Source organism: Stenella coeruleoalba (genome assembly GCF_951394435.1).
Source record: "Stenella coeruleoalba genome assembly, chromosome: 6".
Classification (NCBI taxonomy): Eukaryota; Metazoa; Chordata; class Mammalia; order Artiodactyla; family Delphinidae; genus Stenella; species Stenella coeruleoalba.
The window spans coordinates 42,640,340-42,667,673 of NC_137151.1; the positions used below are offsets into that span (position 1 = coordinate 42,640,340).

Genomic DNA, 27,334 nt, shown 5'->3' on the forward strand with positions numbered 1-27,334 from the left:
TATTCAGAGGCAACTTTCTCAGCTGCTATTGTGAACTTGAGTTCTCCAAAATTAAATAATCTGATTAAAAGATTATAACATTAGAATCTGAATATTGTATGCCTTTTCAGGGAAAGAGGTGATAAACGATTGAAAATGTTTGAAGGATTAAACCACAAATCATCTATGAAGTTGCCACAGACACAAACAGGAAAACCGTCTCTTCTATCCTATTCAATTCTGTACTAGAAGCAAAGCTAACACAAATGAGAAACCAAGTGTGTGCTGCTGCAAGCTTCAACTAAATCTACTACCTGAATCTGGAGACCAAAAACACCAATAAGCCATTAGCTCCTAGAGGTATGACCTTTTTCTCTCTAATGCACAAGATAAGTAGAGGTAGAGGTCCATTTTCTACAATCCAAATGAAAAGAAAGAATGAACTGTGACAAGCCCAGATCCCATGCTGGCATATTTTACACTAAGCTCAGCATCATCTAGAAGCAGTATGCTTCTCCCTGCCAATCAGGGGGGGAAAAGAAGTTGTGAAAACTACTACAGCGTGGATGAATAGCACCAAAGGTCTACGAGTCCCTTCCTCCTGCACATCTCCACTGAATCAGCTGTGAAAAGAAGACCAACGGCTGTTACAGAAATAGCAAGAACTAAAGCACTTGCCTCAGATGTTACACATAGAGGCATGGAGCATTTACCACCTAAGCCTATCTAATTTCTGCCAAAATGATCCCCTGCCCAGTTTTGTTCATAGCCACAGATTCTGATAGCAAGTCACGATCAGTGATGGGAAAGGCAACAGGGGAGGGAGAACATGGGGAAGAAATCCAGAGAGAACAGTGGCCAAACTCCAAACAATATACACGCTTCTCTTACTTAAATTAGTGCCCATGCACAATACTTTGGGACAACAAAACCTGTGATAAAGGTTTCAGGTACGATGATTTGCTCTGGGTGGCAAGGGTAAGTCTGCCATATAATCAAAAAAAAAACCATTATTTTCCTCCTCACAGTTCTCCTTTTGCATTTCCTTTCTTTCCTCTAGGATATACTGCTGATGCTATTACCGCATGGGACACTGATAGTTGTAGGCAAGGCATTCATGTATTGCCAAAGTGGTCCAGAGAGTGATGTCTGGCTGGCTTTAATTCAGCAAGGAATATGAGGCAAAAGCAGGAAGCAAAAAGAATGAAAGGTATAGAAGAAGCCAGGGTATAGCCTGTGTTTTCTGTTTATTAATGATGCAGATGAAATGGGGGGAAATCTAGAAAAAGCAGCCAAGCCAAGTGAATTACAAAGAAAGATTAAAGGAGCTAAATGTGTATAACTTGGCTGACAACCAAAGAACAATATGAGAGCTGTCCACAACTCTCCAAAGTATATACAAAAAAGAAGAGCAGGGAATTTTTATTTACTATTGAAGTGTGAATATATGAAATAATAATGAGATAAAATAAAAATAAAGAAATCTGACTTCAAGTAGCCAAGGAAGTGATCTGGTAAAACTTAAGAAAGGATATGCTTCCTCCTCTTTAGAAATATTTATCATCTATTTAGAAATATTTATCATCTACTGACCCACACTGCAGTAAAGAGTAGATAATAGGAAATGACCACATAATGCCAGAGGACTTAATTCATGGAGAAATAAAAATGAAGTCCCATTTGCTTACCTGATGATCCAGATTTACTGATGTCTCTCTTTACATATGTCTGATCTGGCTAATGAAGAGATATCTGTGAAATCACAAAGGACATAGTTAGGTTGGTATCTTCAAATTAAGCCCAATCTGAATTCTGAATCCTGACCTGGACAAGAGTTTACTTAAATGATCTAGTAGTCTGATTCTTGGATATTCTAAGAGGGGAAAAGAACCTCTAAGAACAGAAATACTTTGAGTCTTAACTAAGAGCTTTTTTCAGTCTTTCCAAGGATTTCCCAAATTAATTATGACTCAAAAAAATAATAATAATTCAGATTAGAAGTCCTTCACCTTGGTATATGGACAGCCCTCAGGAGTCTATGCACTCCTGAATGATATATGAAAAATGTGTGGGTTTATGTAAATGTGTATGTCTCTGGGGAGAAGGTCAATAATTTACGAGATTTGCAGAGAGGTCTATAATCCAAAAAACTGTGAAGAACCTGTGCTGAGTATAGTCTAAAATCTCAAAGGCAGGTTGGAATGCATATAGATAATCAATCCAGGTTTGGAAAACAATGGAGGTGCACAGACACTTGCAGATCTGGGGTAAACACCTTAAGAACACTACTTTCTGGGAGAACATAACATCAAGTTTAAACTGTTACTTAACTTACACAGCCCTATGTTCTCTGCCTGCCATACACAGTGAAGAGAATGATGGGTGGATATTCTGACTCTCCTGTTCTGTATATATTAAAGTCAGAATCCTTAGGTATATCAACACTGACAGGGTCAGAACTAACAGAGCAACTCATCCAAAAAGAATCCTATATGACAAGCAAAAAGAAGGAGCTACCAAAGCAGTAAGAAATGTGGCTCCCAAACAGTTTACATAGCACAAAATCACAGGATTAGCCAAACACATCTCCTAAAATAATTATTCAAAACAGTAATCAGAGTCAGAATAACCTACACCAGAATAAAAAACAGGTTGGAGAACCTTCCAGACACCAACTATGAACAAGATGGGAAAGCATTCACAGCTAGAGAGAGGATCTGGAGCTGAGGTGTCACCAAAACAACAACAATAAACAAACACTGAGAAGACATAAATCAAGGAAAGAGAAAAAAAAGAACAAAATAACTCGAGATGGCTTATTTCACATAATGACTATAGAGTATATTCTCTCAAAGAAAACAGTGTATTTAGACATTCACCTCCTGAGCATCTCCCTGGCATCGCTCTGGTGCTGGGAATTCATCAGTGAACAAGACAAACAAAGCTTGCCCTGCTGGAGCTTAATTTTGGGGAGGAGAGGAAGGATGATGGGAGACAACTATATCAGCAACATCATTTCAATGTGTGATACATGAAAGAAAACAAATAAATAAGATGATGTGACCGAGACATGCAAGAACGGCCTACATCTATCTAGTACATCACAGAGATGCTCACTCCAATCCTCAAAGTTAGTGAGGGTCGTAGAGAATTGAGATGGGGGAGGGACTGTAGGGACAGCTAGTCAGACCTCTTCATTTCAGAGACAAAGAATCACAACCTCATTATTTCCGAACATCAAAATACACACACCTGGACTGAGTTAGGATTTTATGATACACGCTCTGTCTTTAGAAGAGAGGATTGAGAACAGGTACTGAACAGCATTCCTGAAAACCTGGCTAAGGATACTGAATACTTCATACCTTTAATATTTAATAAAGAACCACATTCTATCCAAATTCTTGGCAAGTTCCATTCAACTAAAAGAATTTTGTTTTTTGCTTCTACAGACAAATCTGATCAATTTCTGCTGTCAAAAAAAGGCTACCCAAGGTCATGTTCTAGGCCTCAAACCCTAGGCAATCTGGCTCCAGGATCCCAAACTCTCATCACTACTTTTTGCAGACTCTACAGAAGTAAAATTTAAAAGAACAAAACAGCCTTAGGTGGCTCCCAATATTCTTAAATTTATACACTCAACTAAGACCAGAAAAAGTCAAATTAAATAAAACCAAGTGTGATGAAAATTTAGAAGCAAAACTAGGAGAGGATAAGAATGAAATAATGAAAGAAGACACAAAAGAGTCATCTGCTCTGAGCCTAAAGCATCCAAATGAGAATTTCTCAGGAATAGGAAAACATTACCATGTGGACATGAAAACTATATGGGCCTCAGAAATGGGGTATGCCCACTGAGGCCACAGAGGAAAGTCAGGCTTTGATTCATAACCAGGGAAACTTCCAAAGACTTCCATGTAATTCTGCTTCACAAAGCTCTGTGTGTGTGTGTGTGTCTGTGTGTCTGTGTGTCTGTGTGCATGCACATATGTATGTGGTATGTTAGGGAGATGGATTGGTTCTTAAAAGAATTTCAATGTTTATAAAAAACTTACAGAAATAATTCCTATCTGAATAGGGCTATACAGCCTATATATTTAAATGCAGTTTCACACTTTTTTAAAAAACTTCCAAAATATAAAGCTCACAAGGTAAATATATAAATAAAAACATGGGAAAAAATAAATCTGCATATTGATTATATATGTATACGTATGTCTAGAAGGAGGCACAAAAAAACAATAACACTGGTTCATGTGTATAAAGAACGTGAGTGTTAGGGACTGAGGTATAGGAGGAGAGATTTCATATCCCTCAAAATTATATTTTTTCAATTTGAACCAAGTAAACAGGATAATTCAAAAGTTTTAAAAACAGGGAACTCTACTCAATACTCCGTAATGATCTATATGGGAAAATAATCTAAAATAGAGTGGATATATGTATATGTATAAGTGATTCACTGTGCTGTATAGCAGAAAGTAACACAACATTGTAAATCAACTATAATCCAATAACAAATTTTTAAAACAGAAATAACAAAAGAAAATTTTAAGAATAGTCTTGAAGTTCAAAAATAAAAATAAAATAATATTGAAGAGGAAAAGGGTATGGAAATCTATCTATTCATATATATATATATATATATATATATATATATGCATAGAGGGGTCCTTGCTGGTAGAGGAGTTGGGACTTCAGCCTCAGTGAAAGACTCTAGCTTTCCACCTTCACACATCATCATCAACCCTGCCCTCCACACCTCACAGTCCACCACCAGAAATACACAACAAACATGCATACACAGAGGCCATTTCAATTGGTAGATAATGCTGTTCGAATATCCTATCTCTGAGAGCCTAATTGCTTAAAAACATCTAAAAAGACAGACGCACTTTTAAAAAAAGTAAAAAGAATTCTACAAGCTATCAACATAGAAATATATTTCATACCCTTTTTAAATTAAAATAAAAAGTTGTTTAAGAAAAAAAAAATCGGTCAGAGATTCCAAAAGATCAGTGATGCAAAGTTTCCCCAAAGCTAGAAATCTATGACATTATTTGCTTAGCCTATAGTCTCCAACCTAAGAAAGCAACCCTGAGTCCTTTTCTTTTGAATGTGAGCATATTCTATGACATCTGTCATCTCACTGACCAAAAGTGATGCTGCAGACTTCACTGGGCAGCAGTGACCCATTCCTGCCTCCTTGTCCAAGAGAAAGTCTTCCACCCAAAGCTGTAAAGCTGTCAGGGATGTAGTAAGCCCTTTTCTTTAAACTTCTAACAGGTCAGAACTTTTCACAAAATCTACCCCCAAAAAAGGCTTATTCACATTAATTTGCTTTGTGTTGCCATCATTTATTGTCTTCATTTTTAATTTAGTGGTATTTTTAGCCAAATGAAATGAAATAACGGTCAGTTTTTCTCAATCTGTCTCAGCTCTACTCTTCATCTTCTGGGACCCAATTCATGTGATCCTTTAACAACTATTTATTTCACACCAAACTAGATATCTCCCTAAAGCTTACCAATCTAGCCTCCAGGCATATTTCTTAAATAAAAGCTGTAGATCTTTGTAAACGTAAAATTTGCATACTAAAGGAACAAATCAACTATCAAAAGACCTAGTACTATATAGCTGTTGCTCACCTCTAAGCAGAGTTTAAAATTCATTTCAATTTATTATTTTTTTAAAGAAACAGCTATTGACTTTTTCCCTTTGCAAAATACTGTGTTTAATGGCCTAGTTAAATTAGAGGTGATAGTGTGAAGCAAGTGTTTTAAATTGGTAAATTCTAAACCTTTTAATAAAAGCACATCAGTCAGAAGTTTTAATAAGACTCAGCAGGACAGAGAAGAATTAACAGTCTGTAGGTATCAAAAAGGGGTGATAGACAATGATAACCTTAATCATTTGCATAGGGATTTATAATTTCATTGCTTAAAGGTTAATGAAATTATGTGGTATTTTGCCTACTGTTTTTTTTTTTTTGCTATTTTTTTAACATCTTTATTGGAGTATAATTGCTTTACAATGATGTGTTAGTTTCTGCTGTATAACAAAGTGAATCAGCTATACATAAACATATATCCCTATATCTCCTCCCTCTTGCATCTCCCTCCCACCCTTGCCTACTCTTATCCAGTAATGGATGCCTTGGTTCATATACATTTATTGACTGAATCATGTAACAGAAGAAATGACTGAAATATTACCAATTAATCTGCTGCATTTTTTAAATATACTCCTGGGTGCCCAGCTATCATAATCTGTTCTAACCAATAACTGGGTACCCTAAAATAAAAACATAAGGTTTCCAACAGCCTCTCTTCTGAGATGAGAAGAACAAACTCATAATTAGAACTGTAAAAGTACAGTAGGTTGCTAAAGTGATTTTTTAATTAGATACATTCCTTTATTTACTTTGTACTTCAAGTCAACTATTGCTAAATAGTTGCTTCTGCCAAATAGTAACATAAAATACAGATTGATGAGTATATTCAAGACACTGGAGGGTGAAACTGGATGGAGAAATTCAAACAATAGACACAAATAATGAGAAGAGTTGAAGTAATAAAAGAATTCTAGGCTGGAGCAATTGTTTTCAATCATCACGGGACAAAAACAACACAGTACAGTGGCCTTGCCTCACTGAGCACCCAAGAGGTGTTCAAGGCCAGTGCTTTGCTTGGTACCCAGTTCTAATGGAAAATTGCCAAGAGTCTAGCTTTAGGCAGAGTGGCGTTACCTACTCTGGCTGCACAACAGAATCACCTGGAGGGCTTTTTTTTAAAAAAAAAAAAAAAAAAAGCTGATACTTAAAACCACAGGATCAAAGATTTTGGTTTCATCAACAATTTTTAGACGCTCCCAGGTGATTTCTTACACGTGCAGCTATGGTTGAGAAATACTGCTAGAGGGCACTGGGTCTCAAAGTGTGGTCCCTGGACCAGCAATGGGAGCAACAGCAGCAGCAGGTGGAAACTTACTGGAAATGCAAATACCCAGGCCCCATCCCAGACCTACTGAACTAGAAACTCCAGGGTGGGGTCAGGCAACCTGTATTCTGATGAGCCCTTCAGGAAATTCTGATGTACACTAATGTTTGAGAAACACTGCTTTAGAGTAAGAAAAATCTGGGCTTCAGTCATCTCTCCAGAATTTACTGACTGAACGACCACTGGTCAGCTCTCTAAACCTCACTTTCCTCACCTGCAAAATAATAGAGTTAGCTATGATTTGTAAACATGTATTATGTGCAGAGAATGTGCTAATAAGCACTTTATATACATTAATTAATTTAACACAACAAGCTTACCACGTAGATATTAATATCATTTACACCCGTTGAACACTACAAAGCGAGGAGGCAGAACTGAAATTTGAACTCAAGTCTTTCAAATTCTAAAATCATTGCTCCTTCCCTATTCCACAAAATATGCTGGTCTGCCCTCGCTCCCTCTCTCCCTTCCTCCCTCCCTCCCTCCCTTCCTTCTTTCCTTCCTTCCTCCCCCTTCCCTCCCTCCGTCTTCTCTCCTTCTTTCCTTCACTCCTATCTGTCTCTGTCTATTTGTCTGTCTTTCTCACTTTCTCTGGAAATTTATTTTCCTACTACAAAGCTAGAGATTAACTAGCATGTACCGAGTGACTACTGCCATAGGCCAGAAAGAAAAGGATTAAATTTTTTTTAATTTTAAAATCATAGTAATGACATTACTACATGTAGGCACACATTTTGCAAAATATAGAAACACATATGATTTAATTCTAAAGTGGTAAGTCAAAAACAGAAGAAACTCAGGAGTTCATGAGACTGGAGCTCAGAGACCACGCACGGCATGACGCCAGGAAGAAGTGCAGCTTATTCTGAAACAGGGTGAAAAGTCTGTCCAGAACAGCAGGAGAAACAAATGGTTAGAGAGGAGTAGAAAACAAAGCTAAGTAAGCTCAATGGGTCCAGATTGAGACTTAGAGTTAAGAAATATTTCACTTTAGTAAATATATAAAATCTTTTTTCACACAATATTTTTGACGCACTGATAGTAAAAAGGTAAAGTCAAATCACAGATACTTATTCTAGAAAAAAATCAACCTAGGATTACACTGGAAAAAAATATACAGAAAAAAAGTCATTTCTATTACAGAAAGTGTTCCATATGATCCACCCTTTATTATAGTGTTTGCATGGGCTATTCATATGCATTGCACAGTATTTTCAATCATTCACTAATCCAACCAACACGGACTGCATTGAGTTAGGCATCAAGGATAAAACAATAAATAAGTTACTGACCCAGGGCACATGGAGCATTTATGTAAGAAACAGACTGCAAATGTTTTATGCAACATGTACATGAAGTTATTAGGAATTCCAAAGGCCACTAAAGACAGACCAATTCTTAGGAATGACTTCTGTGAAATTCCTGAAAGTCAATGAGGTATAAACTAGCCAAAACGTTCTACGTATAACATGCAAAAGTACTTTGTTTATGATAGCTAGCATCACGGTCATCAACTTACAAGTGGAGCATCCCAAGTCCCATCCACATTGAGGCTGACTACGGCTAAAAAAGGCAGGCACATGTAAAAGCTAGAGGTAAGCTTTTTAACACATCATTCATTTCACTTTTCCTGAGGAACTAATGAAGAAACTACACTCAGAAACCCACTGGAAGAGTCTACCTATGTATTAATGAAGGAAAACGTGAGGCACAATGGGCTGACCACATTCACTAGCATCTCTGCCAATGATAGTCCAGGGCTGTATAACCTTCTTTAGTTCTACTCTGACAACTCCACGACACACATTTGTCTCTAAGAACCAGTTTAGGAAGCATGTATATCCACCATACTATGCTTAAAGGATGAGGTGCTAGAGTTATTTTGTCTCAGAATAAATCTGAACCAAATTTGCTATGATATTAGAAATTATAGCATTTTTCACACTAAATATATTTAAGGATCATCAGCAATGGATCTTTAGTGAAACCATTTATTAACAACTTACACAAATATAATAATCAAAGAACTGAATCCCAAAGTTAAAAACTACCCAGTAAACCACTAGTTTTTATCCCGCATAGTATCGAGTATATATAGTGTTAAAATTAAAACAATGGTATAAAAAGACTTTCCAAGTACTCTGAGTAATAAATTTCTTTGGCCCCAAAATATCCAATTCATATTTACTACTGTATTTTACTAAAATTCAATCACCTATCATCTCATTCTTTAGTAATATAAACTGTATATGACAAAGTGGTAGGATTAAAAGGTTGGTATATGAGAACAGTTCAATTTTGATAAAAGTGGTTGATATAAAATCATCTTTTAAAATATTCAGACGATGCCATCCAGATATCCACCGGCACTTGGATCTATAAGCCTTAAAGAACTTGTTTAGATTTACTGAAGCTATACCTGCTGTCGAGAAACAAGAAATTGTGAAGGTTGATCAAACACAACTTTGCCTCTAGGATCATGTTAATGTTTTCCACTAACACCATGCTAAAAGTTAACAGTCAATGTAATCCAAAGGTTTCTCTTTACTTCTATATTTAACTCATCACAGGTTTGATCAAGTGTGCAAATCCCTCTGGGCTCAGGGTTCCCATCAAAATGTCTTATAGGAACATTAAAAATTGAATGGGCATAAACAACTCCAACAGTGCGGAGCTCATGACAGCATCCCTGTGATCTTTGTGTTTCATGTGCAACAACACTGGGGAAGTTTGCAAGGGAATCTGAGCAACTAATTACTACCTTTTGCTTGAGGGCAGGTGTTTCAATCTCTACAGGTGTCTAGGCCGCAGCGCTCTGCCTACTTCATTGCCTCCTGAAGACGTTCACTATAACGACTTGCTGAAGCCCTGCAAAACATCTGATAGAATGCTAAACTGTTGGGTGTTCAGGAAGAAACATGTTGTGACTGCTTCTTAAAGATACTGTTAAGGAGAAATAGCAGTTGGAGAGGCTTTACATGGTTTTTGAAAGTATAAGACAGTTAAAAAGTAAATATAAAATTATATCTATCAATCACACACATTAAATGAGGATACCAATGTTGTCTCAATAAGTACAGAAAGTTTTTCAAAGAAAATACTCTTATTTTTTAAACAGGATATAAGAAAGAAAAATCTAGCTAAATAATAATCTTATGGTAGCCCTTTTTTTTTTTCATTCATGCCAGTGCTGGGTATGCAATTTTGGAAGGATCAAAAAAGATGAGAAGTTATCCACTAAAAGAAATTAGTAAACAAAATAGTCATCTGCTGATGGAGAGGCATATATACCATTCACATGTGATGCCACTTACAGTATTAACATTCCTTAAGGTCTTTCCCATAACACTTCAAAAGAAATAACGCTTAATAATGAAAAGACACACAAACCAGAGAAAAACACCTCCTGCTCTGCTACTTGCTACATGTGTAATCCTGGGCAAGAAACGTAACCTTTCTGAGCTTCAATTTCCTCATGTAATAATAGATAAGACCCACCTCATCAGGGGGTGTTTTTAAATAACAGAATGTCCCTTAACTATTCGAGCCAGAGCTTGACATACAGTAAGTGCTTAATAAATTGTAATTAGCATCATGAAAATTTCTAAATACATTAGTCTGTTGTTCTTAGCAGAGCACTAGCCAATAAAAAGCATCTTCGAAAGTAAAGATTCATCAGTGGTATGCTATTCAAAAATTCGTTATACGGTGCATCTTTTTAAATAAAAATATTTGGCCTTGCTTTTAAGCAGTCAATCAATAAGCAAATACACAACATTTAACTAATTCTTTTTTTTTTAACATTTTTTTTAAAGTAATTTATTTTTGGCTGTGTTGGGTCTTCATTACTGCGCACAGGCTTTCTCTAGTTGCAGAGAGCGGGGGCTACTCTTCGTTGCAGTGCGCGGGCTTCTCATTGCAGTGGGCTTCTCTTGTTGCAGAACACAGGCTCTAGGTGCTCGGTAGTAGGCTCTAGGTGCTCAGTAGTTGTGGTGCACAGGCTTAGTTGCTCCGCGGCATGTGGGATCTCCCCAGACCGGGCTCAAACCCGTGCCCCCTTCATGGGCAGGTGGATTCTTTACCCCTGCGCCACCAGGGAAGTCCCGTTTTTTAAAATATTTATTTTATTTATTTATTTGGTTGCGCCAGGTCTTAGTTGCAGCACACAGGCTTCTTAGTTGCAGCATGCGAACTCTTAGTTGCAGCATGCATGTGGGATCTACTTCCCTGACCTGAGATTGAACCCAGGCCCCCTGCATTGGGAGCTCGGAGTCTTAACCACTGTGCCACCAGGAAAATCCTTAACCAAATCTTCAGTATCTGAATAAACATTCATCTTGGTGAAAATTCATTATTTTTAATATTGAAATTTTGTGGAGAAACTAGTCATGTTTTATAAGAATAAAGGAACGTTCTAATAATATTTCAAATTTCATCTACTAAAGAATCTTTTTGATAATACTAAGGTTAACATTCTTAGACAATGAATCTGCTAGAATAAGGAAATGGTCATAAATGATAATATATTTTTACCAATTATTTTCATCCAAAATTCTATTCCAAAAACACTATTTAGTGTTTTTCTTTAACCAAATGTAATTAAGATGGTATTTCAGATCATAATTAATATTAATCAACTGTGTAACCAAAACATCACTGTTTTTTTTAATTTTAATAAAATCAAGAGTTAAAATTGTTTCAGACTAGTCTCAAAGGAAACAAAAAGAGAAAAAAGGTTTAAAGCAAAATGTTAATTTCCAAAATTAAGAATGAGATCCCTGGGAATGATCAGAATATAATTGTTGGAAATAATATCCCTCCCACTCTCAGTAGCCTATTACATCAGAGACTTATTTCTTCAAATCTGGACAACGCAATAACCTTCTGTTCTCTCTTCCTTTAAATCCATCTTCCTCCTGTCCATCAGCCAGTTTTCAATGGCATCCCAACCACCAAGAATGTTAAGAACTGACCTGCTGTGCTTTCCTTAACTCAGACCGAATTAATTGTCACACGCTTACACAAAGATATATTCTAATGGGGAAGACAGGCACATAGATACTTAAAACGTGTGTGTGTGTGTGTGTGTGTGTGTGTGCGTGCTAACATGTGAGTGTACATGCATGCATGAGTGTGCATGCACAAAGTATTACGAGAGGATAAACCAGAGGTCAATTCATTTTGCCGACCATAAGTCAAGGAAGAATTCATACAACTGATGGTAGCTGGGTGAAAGAGTACCTACAAAACAGATTCAAAGCTTCAGGCCTTGGGCATCCATTATCAAGTCTCAATCTATCCTATTCCAACTGCTTCCCACACTCTCCTCACGTGGACCTAGATGTCCTCATTCTCTAAACATAGTGGACACTTTGCTGTCACCTGGCCTCTGCCAGTCCCTCTGCCTTATACAGTAGTTAAATGACTATGCAGTTATTTAAAATGATGTTGCAGAAAAACACTTAATGACATGGAGAAATGTCCATATTAAAAGTGACAGGTGAAAATATAGCTAAAGGTAATCCATAAGTAATGGATTGCCTATGAAAACATTAATGGTAATTTAATTTTTTTTTCTTTTTTCTCAATGCTTCTCTGGTTTTCCAAATTTTCTAAAGTAAATAGTAACTTTGTAAATGGGGGTAAAAATACAAATTTTAATGCAACTCATCACTCTATTTATAAACAGTATCACTTCATGAAGCCTTCCCTGACATCCAAGCCAGAATTATTTTTTCCCTCCCCACTGTACCATTAGATGCCACTATTAGAACATTGGTGCAATCTGCTTTGTGACAGGTAATAGTTTATGTCTCTTCCCCCATTTGATTTAACCTGCTGAAGGGAGGACTATGTGTAAGCCATCACAGTATAGGCTAAATGGAATATGCCTGGGCTTCTGAAGACAATCCCCCAAAATGAAGAAATTTTAAAAGTAGCCTGTGCATTACTTTAAAAAAAAAAAAAAAGAGTATTGACTGACTCGTTTTGAGAAGGATAATCACCATTAAGTTCTCAAGTTGGTTGCTCTTATCTATTGCCGTTTAGTCCCATCCCACATATACTGTCTCTCTCAAATTGACTACTGACACATTTTTTCTTTGGTCTGAAGGCTTCAGTGAAGCAGTGTTTAAACGGAGATCTTCAAGATTTCTTAACAGATACACATTTATCATTTCAAAATGCCAGTTACTTAAGGATTTGGTTAGTAGAACATCAGTTATCCAAAGTGTTACTGTATTAAATAAGTTTAGAATTATTTGTCTTTATGTGAGTACAAGATTTCCAAATTAACTAGAAATTTAAATACGTTTGGTGGAGCAAAGATGAAAAATCTTTTCATAATGTTTGGCTTTTATTTAGAACTAGTTTCAAAATGACTAATAAATGAAGCAGCATAAATTCTAGAAACAGAACGTTTCTGGGCAAAACCAGAAAACTCCAGCCATTCTAATATGCAAAGGATTCTTAACTCTTTCCTATAAAAAGAGGTAAACGTTTCAGTACATTTGATAAAAAGTCATAAAAGGATTCTAATATTTCACCTTGGTGGGGCTATTTTCTCCATGAGATCAACTGCTACTTTTCAGCATGCTTTAGAATAGACTACATATGAGTAATAGGTGTCACAAAGAACAGAATGTTATGAAGTAAAGAGCTATTTTATCCACCCTAACTCTCCTATTCCCAGAGGTCCGAGCAATAGGGCATAAGGACAAGGCAAATGGCCTTTTACACAGCAAGGTTAAACTGTCGATTGAATGACAACTGTATGGAATAAAGAAGGTATTGAATTCTAATAACAACAACAGGATCTGTAGATTTTTATTTCTTGTATTGTTTATCAACTTTTATAAATAAGCAAATGAGGAGATAACAGTATAACTACTAAAGGATAATTTGCTCTACAAAATAACATGTCATGAGTTGGTTTTATATATTAAGCTACATGAAATATAGATTTAAGTTATTACAGAGAGAATACAAGGTAGAAAAACTTGAAACCCAAAATAAGAGGAATAATACCAACTGAACTTCATTTGAGCATCTCAAAAATTTTAATAAAACATATTGTTCATTTTATAAAAAATCAATTTGCCATCAATTTTTCAAGAACATATCTTCTGCATTTAGCAAAACACACTCCTAAGAATTCTAGAAAATGCAAACCAATCTACAATACAGAAAGCAGATCAGCAATTGACTGGACACTGAGATTGGAGGGGGGGGGGTTGACTTCAAGGGGGCACAAGGGAACTTTCTGGGGTTATACAAACATTCCAAATCATAATTGTGGTCATAGTTACACAACTGTGTACTTTTGTCAAAACTCACCACATTGCCCACTTAAAATGGGTACCGTTTACTGTAAGTAAACTATACCTGAATAAAACTGATATAAAAAAATACATTCTTAGCAGTTGATCATGGCTGACAATCATCCCAATAACCTAATGACTTCTTTGTAAATTCACTGTGTTTCTGACACACAAGGCTAAAGACACCATGAGTAAAAATTAGCTGTGTGATATCACTAGTTTATAGTCACCAGTCACAATAACGTACTACTGAGCTTACTGCACTGCCACCCACACTGTGCTTACCACATATTACTTTATATTACTGGTTAGTTTTTTTTCTCCTGAATAGGTCTCCAGGCAAAAAAATGTGCCATGTATTTATCAGCATCCTGCAAGCTCTAGCTCAATTTGTTTCACAAACTAAAGGGTTTACACATTGATTTACACCATGAAATATTTCAGACAAGTAATGTCATTTCTTCCTAATGCTAAAAAAGCAACAGCTTTCCAAAAAATATAAGAACAGCTATATTGATTTCTCATGCTGGACAGTGTTGTTTTAGAAGATTAATCCAGACTTTTTAATAATCACATTTAAACTATTATTTCATATTTGAAAAAGTAAATTCTTTAATAGGTATTAAAGAGCCAACAGAACTTATAAAACAAGCTACTGAATAAGAGTATAGTTTTTTTAAAGTAAAAATATTATAATTTTATTTCTTTCCATTATGACAGTGTTTCTACTGTACATAAATTTTACTAAAATGATTACCAATAATGTATCTATTTTTAAAAATAACATATCTCACACTTAATATAAGAAATTGGTTTAAGATAACTTGTTTCACAAATCTTAACAAAAAACACTTAAATAGTTTACTAATTATTATTTTAAAAATTAATTACACAGTAATCAAGCCAGTGTGGTACCAGTGAAAGAACAAATAGATCAAAGGAACAGAAAAGAGAGCCCAGAAATAGACCAACACAAATATAATCAACTGATCTTTGACAAAGGACCAAAGGCAATTCAATGAAGGACAGTTTTTTCTACAGATGGTGATGGAACAACTGGACATCTACAGGTAAAAATTTGAATCTAGATATAGACATTATACCCTTCACAAAAAAATAACTCAAAATGGATCACAGGCCTAAATGTAAAATGCAAAACTATAATACACCTAGAAGATAATACATGAGAAAATGCAGATGACCCTGGTTTGGCCATGACATTTTTTTTTTAATCTTTTTTTTTTTTTTTTTTTTTTGTGGTACGCGGGCCTCTCACTGTTGTGGCTTCTCCCGTTGCGCAGCACAGGCTCCGGACGCGCAGGCTCAGAGGCCATGGCTCACGGGCCCAGCCGCTCCGCGGCATGTGGGATCCTCCCGGACCGGGGCACGAACCCTCGTCCCCTGCATAGGCAGGCGGACTCCCAACCACTGCGCCACCAGGGAAGCCCTGGCCATGACTTTTTAGACACAACACCAAAGGCACAATTGGGGGCGGCTGGGGGGAAGGAAGCTTGTAAGTTGGATTTCATTAATTAAAAACTTCCTCTCTGCAAAAGACATGTCAAGAAAATAAGACATGGGAAAAAAAAAAAGAAAATAAGACAACCCACAGACTGGGCAAAAATATTTGCAAAAGACATACCTAATAAAGGACTCATCCAAAATACACCAAAAATTTAAAAATAAATAAATAAACTCTTAAAACTCAACAATAAACAACCCAATTTTTTAAAATTTATTTTTATTGAAGTATAGTTGAATTACAATCTTGTATTCATTACTACTGTACAGCAAAGTGGCTCAGTTATACAGGTATATACATTCTTTTTCATATCTTTTCCATTATGGTTTATCACAGGATATTGAAATATAGTTCCCTGTACTATACAGTAGGACCATGTTGTTTATCCATTCTATATAAAACAGTTTGCATCTGCTAATCCCAAACTCCCACTCCTACCCTCTCCCACACCCCTCCCTCTTGGCAACCACCAGTCTATTCTCTGTCCCTGATTTTGTTTCTGTTTCACAGATAGGTTCATTTGTGTCATATTTTAGATTCCACATATAAGTGATATCATATGGTATTGAAAAAACCCAATTTTAAAATGAGCAAAAGATTTGAACAGACACCTCATCGAAGATAATATACAGATGGCAAATAAGCATATGAAAATGCTCAACATCACATGTCATCAGGGAATAGTAAATTAATACACACCTATTAGAACAGCTAAAATCCAAAACATTAACAACACCTGAAATACTGAAGAGTAGGTGGAGCAACAGGAACTCTCCTTCATTTGTAGTGAGACCACAAAATGGTTCAGCCTCTTTTGGAAGACAGTTTGACAGTTTCTTACAAAATTAAAACTAAACATATTCTTACCATACAATCCAGCAATCATGCTCCTTGGTACCTACACCCACACAGAAACCTGCACACAAATGTTTACAGCAGCTTTATTCAGAATTGCCAAAACTTGGAAACAGCCAAGCTATCCTTCAAAAGGTGACTGGATAAACGGTACATCCAGACAGTGGAATATTATTCAGCACTAAAAAGAAATGAGCTATCAAGCCATGAAAACACATGGAATAGTCTTAAATGCATATTGCTAAGTGAAAGAAGCCAATTTGAAGAGGCTACATACTGCCTGATTCCAACTATAAGATATTCTGGAAAAGGCAAAACTATTGAGACAGTAAAAACATCAGTGGTTTGCCAGGGGATTTACAGGAAAGAGGGAGGGAAGGATGATTAGGTGAATCACAGGGGATTTTTAGGGCAGTGAAGCTATTCTGTATGATATTACAAGGGTGAATACATGTTTCATTATACATTTGTCAAAACCTTTAGAATGTCTAACACAAAAAGAGTAAACTTTAATTTAAACTAAGGACTTTTGTTGATAATGATGGATCAATGTTTGTTCATGGGTTGTAACAAATGTACCACTCTGGTGGGGATTTGATGGTGGGGGAGGTTAGGGAGGGGAGACCCTCTGTACCTTCCACTCAATTTTTCTAAACCTAAAACTGCTCTAAAGACATTATTTTTAAATTAATTACATAAGAAATTATTTTAAAGTTAATCACCTGAGAAAGTTCTTTCCTTTTTAAAATCCAGATCTTGTGTGTGCAGTTTAACATGGAAATGCAATGCAATGGCTCTCCTGCTCATAAACCAAAAGGATCCACCTTTTCTTTAAAACATGTCAGGTCATTTAAAAAGTATCTTTCTCCAAGAGAAGTTCATGGTTTGTGGTTTTATGAGAAATTCAACAAGCTTCCCATATTGAGGAGCAGTTCTTATTGTCAAAATCTTAAGTTTTACAATGACAGCTTCACTTTTACAATGATGGTTTCAAAAGATTATGTTCCCAATGCCAATAAAGAAACGTATGCACCAAACAGCTAACATGTACCAGTATGTGTCAACACAAGGGTTTTACCATACTACATACAATTGATTTCTTCACTCAATCTCTTGACATTTATTGCTTTTCTCTCCCAATGTATGAAAAAATTAATGCTTAAGGGACTCCCAATCCAAAATATAATAATAATTAAGAATTAACAGTATAAAAGTACCACATTAAATATAAAGCAATTTTAATTAAGACATCTAATTTTACAAACAAAAATTAAAATGTAATATAAAGATCTTTTACCACTGGCTTCTTAATATTTTCACAAAGAAACCACCCAACAATGTTGACCAGGATATTTTTAAGTCTAGTAAGAGCTGAATCATTTAGGAAACAATCAAAATTTGGGGGAGGGGGAGTTAAACAACAATAAAGTCAACAAAAAGGTTTTAAGTCTGAGGAATGGTATAGTCTTAAACTCTTCATAGATATGTGAACTGAAGAAAAAGAGAAGGCAGGAGTTATAAGTATACAAAAAGCTATCATCCAGACAAGGTGATTAGCAGTAAAATATGTGAAATTACCACAGGATGATTTTAGATTAAGACATTAAAACCATCTTGATATCAGATTTTTATTAAAGCTAAAATTAGCATTCAAAGGATTCGAATCAACATTTTTTTAGAAACTACATATTATATGTGAAGCACTATGACAGATGCCTGCCTCCAATAGACTTACAGTCTCAATGTAAAGACACAATGGACACAAGAGAAATCAATATTAGTCAGGAGGGATAAGTGATCAGTTGAGAGAAGCATGGGAAAGAAAAATTATGGTTGACTGAGACATCTTTAAGTCTTTTTTTTTTTTTTTTTTGTGGTACGCGGGCCTCTCACTGTTGTGGCCTCTCCCATTGCGGAGCACAGGCTCCGGACGCACAGGCTCAGGGGCCATGGCTCACGGGCCCAGCCACTCCGCAGCATGTGGGATCTTCCCAGACCAGGGCACGAACCCATGTCCCCTGCATCGGCAGGCGGACTCTCAACCACTGCGCCACCAGGGAAGCCCTTTAAGTCTCAATAATTTGGGAGAATGAGTTTCCATTAAATGAGGTAGTAAACAGAACCACATTTTGTAAGGAAGATTAACAATTTCATTTTGAATGGAAATTTTGAGGTATTATTAGTATTTAGTAAGCATTTGGAGCTCAGGAGGAGTCAATGCCAAACTGCTAATCCAAAAATCATTAGACTATGAGATGATGGATGATAACTAAACTGATTGTGGTAATCATTTCATAATATATGTAAGTCAAGTCATTATGCTGTACACCTTTAACTTCTACAGTGTTTTTTTCAGATCTCAATAAAGCTGAAAGAAAACCAAAAAAATAATAAAAATTAAACTACAGGTGAAGATTAATGACACAGGAGTAGACAAAGTCACTCAGGAAGAGAAAACTAACATAGAAAAAAAATGGACTGAAAATGGGTCTTTGGAAAACCTCCTGATTTAAGGGGTAAGTAGCTAAGGGCAGGGGGAGAGGAAGGGTAACAAAAGGGAGGATGAGAGGGAGTGACAGCGAGCACACCAGTGAGCCAGCAGAGACAGTTAAAAAAAAAAAAAAAAGAGAGACAGTAGGAAGATACTGTTACCCTAGTCTCTACTCCAGAAACAAACCAAAAAAAAAAAAAAACAAAAGAACAAAAAATAATGAATACCTCAACTTCAATGAAACAAAGACACAGCCACAACCACAAACCACAAACTATTTAAAAAAAGAAAGAAAGAAAGAAAGAAAAATGTGATACCTGGAATCAAATGAGGAGTCATGCTGACCACACCCCCTCAGATCTCAGGCAGGATAAAGACTTCCCTAAAGTTGGAACAGTTCTAAACCCCATTCAAGGAAACTCTGATTAGGGCAATGATGTTTAAGCATCAACCTAGGAGAAAATAAAAGAGGTTTCTCCAGAAAATCATGGTCTATACCACAGAAGGACAGCGGAAACATCAACATGTTTTTATTGTCAATGTCTAGCTTCCAAGCTCAGAGATAGTGCCAAATGGGAGGAAAGAAACAGGAAGGAGTTATCACCAAACCATTCCTTTGACTCACAGGAACTCAAAGTCACAGTGACCTTCACAGCACTGCAAACTGAGGTGAGACATGTCCCCAGATCAAAGGAACCATCTTGGATGAAGAAGTGTTTAAGTTAAAAAAGTCCATATGGAAGTGCAAACTGATGTCATTTATCCCCTCTCCCTACTACTCAATACTTGCATCTGACCTCATACTTTTCTCAGGTAATACCTGTTTTTAAAGGAATTAAGCCCATTCAAAAATGAGTATGAACTAGAAAGGAATCAGCAAAAAATTTACACAGAACTACTGAGGATTGGAGTGGAAGGACATAAGCAAATGACAGATGAAAAAAAGATAATGTCTTAGGAAACAGAGGAATTACTCACAAATAATTTTCCACAGTTTAAATTACAGAGAATATGAGCTACCCAACGAAAAGTATGAAATATCTAAGAGAAGATAAGAAAATTAAAAGATGAAACAGCAAACTGTAAGGCTAAAGAAGCTGGAGATTGAGGGGAAAAAAAAAGAAAAAAAAACATAGATTAAAGCCACAAAATAAGCAACAAAAAAAACAACATGCAATACTGAAACAGTAAGAAAAAGAGAGGATGGGCATTAAAAAAGCACACAAAATGAAAAGTTTTGAAAGATATACGAGATGAGATGAGATAATCAATATAGAAGATGAAAGAGATCTAGCCAATACACACTTGACAGTCTTGCAAAAGAAACCAGAACAAATGAAACAGAAAAAAAAGCAATATAATAAAAGAAAACCTTCTCTTGGGGGGTGTGTGGGTGGGGGTGGGATAAAATACTTAAAAAAGAAAACGTTCCAGAAAAACTGGATTCAAAACAATTAATACTAAGACATATCCTCATGAGGTTACAGAATTTAAGTAAGAGAGAAAATAAATATAAATTATGTCAGTAAAAAGGCAGAAAAACCAAGAGTGGCCTTAGACTTTTCTATAGCAGCATTCACTATTATCTGGAGATGATAGGGCAATGTCTTCAGAGTTCTAAGGGAAAGATATAACACCCAATTATGTGATGCCCAGCCAAATTGTCCATAAAGCACAAAAGCAACCTACAAACACTTTCAAGCATTCAATTACTCAAGAAATTCAGCAACCATGAGCTCTTCTTGAAAAAATATTTATACATATAGGTAGATATATAAACAGATATAGATAGGCTTAGATGAAACCAAAAAAAAAAACCTAAAAAACAAAACAAAACACCTGATAACCAAATTCAGCCAGCCAAGAAATTAGTCAAAATAAAGAATTAAAGAAGAAAGACATGGAGAAATGTGTGGATGTAAATAGACTATATTTATTTTTACAGAATAGAGATAAAACAGGTTCTTTGTCCTCCGAATGAATGGATCTTTACAGAGAAAAGCCATATTCACAGAGTATGATTAAAATACAATGCTGCTTTAATGCTATCTCCCATTATCAAGTGCAAGAAAAGGAGAATAAGAAGGTACAACATATACTAATAGGAGAAAACGGGAAAATTTTTCCAATAGGTACCCCGAAGAAAAGGGGCCCTTCCATTTCTGGTCTTCCAGAAATAGAACTTCAGTCAGCAATCTCAGCAAGTATAGCAGAAGTGACATGGGTGACAGCCTCAGAATGCCCTGGGAGATGCTCACTGGACCTCTGCTTCTATAGAACCAACTGGATTTAGTACTAACTCTTTTTGAGAGTGACCCAGGGTTTTACTTTTCTGGCACAAATAATCCATCAATCTTTTAAAAGTACACAACTAAAAGAAAATAACAAGGGGCAGTATAGGGGTAGGGGGGCAAAAAGGGTTATTATGGGATAATGTGAAATCATGTGTGTGAAGCTCTTGAAAACTGTAAAGCACTATGGAATTTAAAGAATCTTTCAATTAAAAATAAATAAAAATAAACATTAAAAATGCCATCATTTACTCCTCATTTCCTACAGAGTGAATTCTAAACCAGTTAGATTTTCAAAACCATTTGCATTCTGACCCCAGGATGCCTACAGAGTTGATTTCCTGTTAGGAGCTCTCTTCCTCAATAGCACTGAACCAATAGGTATTCTTTTAGTCCAATGTATGCTTTTTTGGCTCCATAGTTCTGTTTCTGTTTTCCTTCCTAATGGCATACACCACCTTCACTAATTCTGTAACATTAAAGGCTATTTACTATGCTAGGGCTGTGTCATATGCAGTGGCCTATATGAACTTTTTAAAGTGACCCTAACATTCAATTTCTACCTCAATTTCATAGAGTCTATTTTTATATAGTTTTTGCTACTTGACCTACATATCAAATTTTTCAAAAAACAAAAAAGAAAATTAAGAAACAAAAGAAAAAGAAAATAACACTCATATTTCAAGGACTATACTTAAGCTAAATAAGCAAACTATTATTTTATAATCAAGTTGTATGAGCCAAAACTTGATTTTACCCTGCAGGATTCAGTTTCTCCATCTACTGACCAAAGAAATATATTCTCCTTAAAAAAAGAAAAAACATGTGGTACTTGTTTAGGGGCATCAGTCTCCGAGAATGGAATTTTCTTAAGGACCACTTCGGAAGACCATCTGTTGTTTAAAAAAAAAGACCAGGAAGTAAGCACTGAATACTGTTAAATACAAAACTAAGACTAAATAACTGAAAACTAGTTACAAAACAGAAGGCAAGTGTTACACAAGGTACAAATGCAAGGTACAAATTTAATATAAGTAATAAGAATTAGGAGGTAGGAAAAGGGAAATATGTTAATTTCTTACTTTTCATTGCAGGAAATAAACTGATACAATAATATATATAGTTAATTTTTAAAATATAATGATCCTGATCTGTTACCATTTTTCATAATTTTTTTCTACTTTAGTGAAATCAGATATTTCTTATTATAAGAGATCATCTCTTAATTACTGTAACTCCTTTTGTTTTTAATTTCTTTTACTTCTGTAAAAATCAAGTAATATTACTTTTATTTAAGTGAAAGTAGTATGTAGGATGATCCTATCCTTATAATTTATCTCTTATTTCTCCATCTACAAATCTATGTATGTATGTGGGCATGTGTGTGGGGGGGTGGTTTTGTGTGCACAGAAGGAGGAAAAAAATGTCTGAAATGATGTTCCAAATTATAATAATTATTTATTTGTAGAATTAGTTATTTTTAAATTTATTCACCCTTATTTTTTAATATTGAATTTTTATATAGTGAGTACCTAAATCATTTAATGTAAATCTGTATTTTAAGAATTTGGTAAGGCAACATCATAGAAATCATGAATCTGACTCAGAAAAGAAAATAATACATGCCCCCACATATTTCTGTACTCATTCAGTTATTTCTTCCCTAATTTATTTAACCAGTAGCTGTCTAGTATTCACTATGTAGAAGAAGTAGGACATGAAATTGTCTTAAACATCTTACGTGCCATCAAATAATTAATAAGAGACAGTTTGTACTAGATAATTATAAAGCATATATAAAGCATGTAATGTTCTAGTAAAAGGCACTGAATATATGAAATTTAAAACCTGAAGGAATAAACACAACACAAATACCCCTAACAAAATTTTAATTCATTCTTAGTGGATTTTTTTTTTGCAATATAGAAGATAAGCGATTTTTAAAAAATAAATAAACAAAAAACAGGATCATCTTAATGCCAATCTTTAATTAAACAGAAAGGAAAATCTAAATAAATAAAAATGCCATCTCAACACAGTGGTTTAGGGTTTGAGCCCTTCTACTTAGAAAAGGGACTATACTTCCCATGCTAAGAAAAACTATTCTCTCTCACTCGGTGTTCTTATTATCCAATACCTTCCACCTCAGGATATTCCGTTGAGTCACCTCCCTCTGTAGAGTCTACCAGTCTAATGCACTTTTTGGCATAAAGAAAAAATTCTAATGCCTTCTTAGCATATTTTCCCCCATGAACACATTTAATCAAATGCCATGGCTCCAATTCCTCATCTCACAATGGTGTTGTTCTTTTTAAGAAACAATCCATAAGAATTTAACTGGACAAGCGAAGTGATGGAAATCACCAGATTATAGTGAACTATTTACCAGAAACATTCTAAATTCCCAGTGGGGAGGTGGTAATATTTTAACAAAAATGATCACTGGCAAAACCTAAAAGGAGGTATATATTCAAAAATATGTACACTGGTTCACATCCTTGGTTTACATCTGGTTTTGCTCTGAAATGGGGGAAAGCCCAGATAACAACTCTTTGAAAAGGTTAAACAAAAGTTTCCCCATTTGCTTTTTGAAACCCACATATATAATGACATTTGTTGGCTGAGTCTTCACATGTGCCTTGCAAAAAAATGTGGTAAACAATCTCAAAGATGATGCAAACTGCAGGTATGCAAAAGGAAATGTTAAAAAGTGTACTATTTATACCGTGTTGAAAGCTCTTAGGGAGATGATTCAAAAGCATTTTTAAATAATTGTTTGAAACTTGAAGTAATTGCATCTAGCATCAAAACACAGATTTTATAAATATAAATGATGAACTTTATATAAGTTATGAATTGCATATATCTTGCTATTTTGAAAAGCTGTTTTGCTGGAAGACAAATAATGTGACTACACATCACCTTCTTTTTATATTTTTTGTCCCATTATTCTTCATACCACCACAGAAGAATTCGGGGGGAAAAAAATGAAGTTCATCCATTCAAGTATCTTTGAAACAAGCACATCTAATTTTCTCTCCACACCAAGAGTTAAGAGTGGAGAGAAAAAGGGAAGAAAGGAGGAGCATTAACAAGATGGAAAGTGAGGCTTAGGTAGAAGCAAGAATGAGACATGTGGGCTTATAACATGGTGCTGTTCTCCCACAGAATGGAAAAGGGAACAATGACATAAGATACATATAGAAAAGGTCACAAATATGAGCCACAAACCATGGTTAGAAAATGTGAGATTACTTAGTGAGTCAGACACTGCCACCCAGCTCAGGCACCAACAATCACCTCCTGCCACAGACAATGGGGAATGGCTGCTGGACTTCCCCTCAGTAGGAAGTCAGGTGTGGTACCTGCTAATACAGCTGCTATTCTTGGCTTTGGCTGAGGGCCGTAACAATGAAGCATAATTGTAAGAGCACAGTCATTGTAGTCATGTAGGCCTGGACTCACACCCCACATCTTCTAGTTCTACTTGAAGATTGTTTCACCTCTGTGAGTCTCAGTTTGCTCATGTGGATAACAGTTCACAGGACTGTCACAATAAATAGTTGAGGTGATGAGTGTAAAGCACCTGTACACTGCTTGGCAGGAACACAGGAAGAGTTCAACATGTGAGCTCCTTTCCCTATGTGCCTCTTAATGTGGTTTCCTACATAACACAGTTAGATCTAAAACATTCAAAACTATACTCTTCCAAGCACTAACAAGAAAAGCTGCTAAATTAAGTTTTTAAATAGTGGTTTTGGAGTCTGTATGTTGATACAGTGATCTTTGAGGGTCCCTTTCATCCTTATGGAATACATCTCTCAGCCAAATAGGGAACAAGTGTAGTATGGTGCAAAGGTGGCTAGAACAGACATGACGACATCTGGGTTCTGGCCATGGCTCTACGAGTCGTGCTCTGGCAAATTACAGCTGCCCTGGATCTCCGTTTCCTCATGTAGAAAATGGCAGTACTGAACTAGATTAAGATACCTTCTGGCTCTAAAATAGTATTCTATTGTCTAAGGACTGCTTTAAATTCAACTAGGCTAGGTATTATAAGACGCAAAAGGAGTAAGTATGAGGTCCACCTAAATATAAGGAACTGGTAAGCTGCCTACTGAGAAAAGAGACAGATACATGATAATTAATTAATAAGAGAGCTATTCATGTACATAAGCACCATGATAAACACATTACATAATAAGATAAAAAAGAACAATTACGTGATAAGATAAAAAGTAATACCTGTCTTAAAAACTGGGGGATAAAAGAGGAAGTTGTGGAAATAGCTTGAATTAAGAAGCACAATGGGAGTCAGAAACAGAACTTAAGCTCTCAAGCACCTCACATTTAAACTGCAGATATCACCTAATATTTATCTGTCAAAACGTAAGGGGTCTAAGTAAGATCTCTTAAAAATCTTAAGATCTCTTAGAAAGAGCCGTTATCATATGCTCTATAGTAAGATATTAACTGTTTGATGAAGATAATAAAAAATTTTAAATTGAAAGACGACATTGGGAGAAAAAAAGAATTCACAGAGGAAAGAACTGAATTGAAAGGACTCTGAAATTCAAACTTTTTAGTATGGCATCCAAGACCCTTCACAATCTGGTCCCAACTTTCCTTTCGAGCCTCATCTCCAACATCCCACCACCATAAATCTCACACTCTTGGCTTCAGGGTGCTATTCACCATTCCCTGATTTTGGTCCCAAGTGACTGAAAATAAGAAAATGTGATTTAAAATAAAAACAAGATAAATCAAAACAGAGATATGAAAATCCCTCTGTTTCTCCAGCTCTTAAGACTTCTCTGTAACTTGACAGAATATCTCAACATATCTAAAGGGAGAAAGCATAAAAAAAAAGGGGGGGGGCTTCCCTGGTGGCGCAGTGGTTGGGAGTCCGCCTGCCGATGCGGGGGACACGGGTTCGTGCCCCGGTCCGGGAAGATCCCACATGCCACGGAGCGGCTGGGCCCGTGAGCCATGGCCGCTGAGCCTGCAAGTCCAGAGCCTGTGCTCCGCAACGGGAGAGGCCACAGCAGTGAGGGGCCCACGTACGGCAAAAAAAAAAAAGAGGAAAGGGGAGGACTGGTCAGCAAAGAAATCAGAAAAGCCATCTAGGCAAATGTTCACAAGATCAAACTAAGCCACAGGAGAGGAAGTCTTGGCTGAGTTGACTAGAATAATCTGGTTTCCTTGGCAATACTCTTCCTAGAGTTGGTAAGATAGCCTTAAGCTAACTCAGCTGAGAGATACTTCTTCAAACAAATATCCCTCCAGGTTCTCTTGCCGTGCTCACCAGGTGGTCTGTGGCAACATGGTTCCCATGTATCTTGCCAGAAGAGAGAGAGCGTGCTCGTCAGAAATGCTGGGTCAACTTGACAGCTGTATTTCTCAATCATCAATTGACATCCATATTAACAACTTGGCTTCCCAAGAAGCCTGCCTACAGGGAGACAATGAACTGATCTGCCAAATCAAGCAATCCAATCTGCTTGACAGTTGTATCTCTCATTGGAAATTAATCAATTGACAAAGACACAAACATATAGATATAGATATCTGTATATCAGTTTCTAAGAGTATGGCTAACGTGGCCCTGCTCCTGAGAGAGGTCCACTCTCAGTGGGCCCAGCATACCAGGTGTCTGAAAGTATAAGGTCAAACACCAGACCAATGACTCCATGAAGGGAAGGCCAGTCACTTGAGGCCCACTGGTGACAACACACCACTTGCATAGCCCTGCAACTTTTAATATTCACACACCAACATATGGCATACACACTTGTGGTTTTATCCCTCTATTCATACAATATGTCCTCTTTCCACAAAGCCCACCTCCCTTCCCTTCTCCACCTGGAGAACTCCCC

At 36.2% G+C, this 27,334-nt stretch overlaps 1 protein-coding gene across 22 annotated transcripts in view; it reads right to left on the minus strand.

The window, feature by feature from the left end:
* Positions 1–27,334, minus strand: part of GTDC1 (glycosyltransferase like domain containing 1) — a 494,021-nt gene that overhangs the window by 412,754 nt on the left and 53,933 nt on the right. For 20 of the 22 annotated variants that reach the window (XR_013828618.1, XR_013828619.1, XR_013828620.1 and 17 more), the window contains exon 2: positions 1,668–1,731. The gene's annotated coding sequence lies outside the window, so the exon portion shown is untranslated. Of the gene's footprint in view, positions 1–1,667; positions 1,732–9,741; positions 10,226–22,290; positions 22,361–27,334 lie in introns of those variants that run through there. The other 2 variants (XM_079923628.1, XM_079923623.1) reach the window with 2 other exon arrangements.